Genomic DNA, 2,343 nt, shown 5'->3' on the forward strand with positions numbered 1-2,343 from the left:
TTTGGCTTTTTGTATTCCGGGAAAACCATTGGAATTTCGAAATTTTTTGACCGTTCGTATTCTAATGCATTCGGGGTTGATTAAAAATTTCAAAAAATTCTTGAAATTAGTGAAAAATTAGACAAAGGTTATTTCAAATTTTGGGAAAATGTGGGATTGGTGTTTGGCATGTGGTGTGTCCATTTGGGCGCCCAATACCATTCAAATTCCTTTAAAATATATTTTTTGACCCAAAAATTTTTAAAAATCCATTAAAATTAAAAATTTTCATTGGATTTGAGAATTGTCGGGCGGAATTGTAAATTTCGTGAATGATAGGATTCTCATGAGAAATTAGGAATATTCTAGAAATTATTTTTAGAAATCCTAAAAAAATTGATATTTTTAAAATATCAATGGTATTTTGGTAAATTAAATTGCTAAAAATATTATAGAAAAATATAGGTTTGGAATGCCATAAGATAGATTCGGTGGAATTCAAAATTATTATATTTTGAGGCCCTAGAAAATTAGAAAAAAATCATGATAATTATTTTTCTCGAGAATTTAATATTTTCGAGGGTTATTTAATTTTGAAGTACGTTTTCTCGTGCTGACATTAGATAGATGCGGGTTATTCACATATTATTAATACGATTATATCTCGTATTAATGGATATTTATGTTTGGATTAATTCTAAACGATGTATTCATAAATTTTTACCATTGTTTAGCCATTCTTTTTGGACATGTTCCTTAATTTCTTTTGATGGCTATAATTTGTGTTCAAAGTGTGTTTCACCTTTGACACTTTTCCATGATAACTTATTTTGGACTTGTTTAAGTGTGGTTTGTACTTAATTTCTTAAGCCTAAGACAAATTCTATCATGGGTTACTTGATCGGTTTGTTTTGGTGGATTTTTATTGGATGTTTTCCAAGTTTTATATGGACTCATCAGGTTCTGCCTAGATCACTTGTGTCTAGGGGTTTTTTAATTGAGTGCTACACACATGTGTTTCACTTGCTTACTTTGGAGTTTTGTTTGAACAACACGATGTTCATATACTCCGGATTGATGAGTTGCCCACCAATTTTAATGCCTCTTTTGGCATGATTAATGACCATTAGATGGCATGCATTGATTTTTATGATCAACTATGGTCTTCATGGATTCGAGGAGCTTCTATGCTTTTATCCACGGTTTTATAAGGATCTTTTGATCTTTTGCATAATTTCATGTGCTTTGAAGGTAGCATTTGCCTTCATTTTTTTTGCACGTAATTTTGGACTATGTTCCTTGTACTCTTGTACATATTCCAACTCGGATACCTAGTTGCTTATGTATCTAGGTGAGTTATTTTTCTATCCTAACTTTATTGTGTTTTGGGTAGTTATCTCATTAGAAAGGCGCCAATAATTCAATTTCTTTTCTAATGATGTACTCAGAAGGAGTTATTCCTTGATGTAGTCTCGAGTATATAGAGACAAGTTTAGTATGTGAAAGTCTGGATAAGGCCATCTTATTCCTTTTATACAGGATTTTATTCATATTTTCTAGACGGCATACTAGGGAGTTTCAAATTGTTAAGGTATGTATGGGTGGTATCATGGTGGTATGGGACGCTAGTGATCCCTCACATATATTATCTTATGGGATAATTTGGGCTCAAGATTGTTGCTTTACTTACATCACTTAGCATGTTGTCCTCAACATTCAAAGACAATCTCATTTTCTAAATTCACTAGAAGTTATAGTGTGGGCATTCTTCTAGATAAACTTCTTTTATCTATAGCCTGCATGTTGTGATGAGGGTAATCTCATCGGCATTTTCACTTGTCGAAATATTTTTCTTTAGAGTTCAAACAAGTTTATCTTGTTGTATTCGGATAAGGAAATTTGGATTCTTCCTTTGTTGGCATTTCTTTCTCTAGTTCCGTACTTTAGGTGATGTATATAGTCAACCTGATTGTTTACGGATGGATATATGTGACTCATCGAGACGCTGATGACTCTCTATGTTGATATGGGTAACTCGGGACGTTGATTATTCCATATGCAGATGTGGGTATGTCGGGGCGCCGATGAATCCCTGGTTTCTGCTGTTATAATGCCATGTTTTCCTACTTTATTCCGAATGGCTTACAGCAAGGAAGTTATTTTGAATGTGAATTGCTCTGATCATCCGCCGTAGTCTGATGGGAAAACAGAGTGTACGAATCAGATTGTAGAGTATATGCTTGGTGCATATGTCTCTAGAAAATCATCATATTGGAAAATATTCCAATGATGGAATTTGCCTATAACAGTTTTAAATATACGGCTATTGGTTTTAGTCTGTGCATACTTATGTATGGGTATTAA

The sequence above is a fragment of the Cibotium barometz genome, chromosome 51 (assembly GCF_041138505.1).
Source record: "Cibotium barometz isolate CiBa-2024 chromosome 51, ASM4113850v1, whole genome shotgun sequence".
Classification (NCBI taxonomy): domain Eukaryota; kingdom Viridiplantae; phylum Streptophyta; class Polypodiopsida; order Cyatheales; family Cibotiaceae; genus Cibotium; species Cibotium barometz.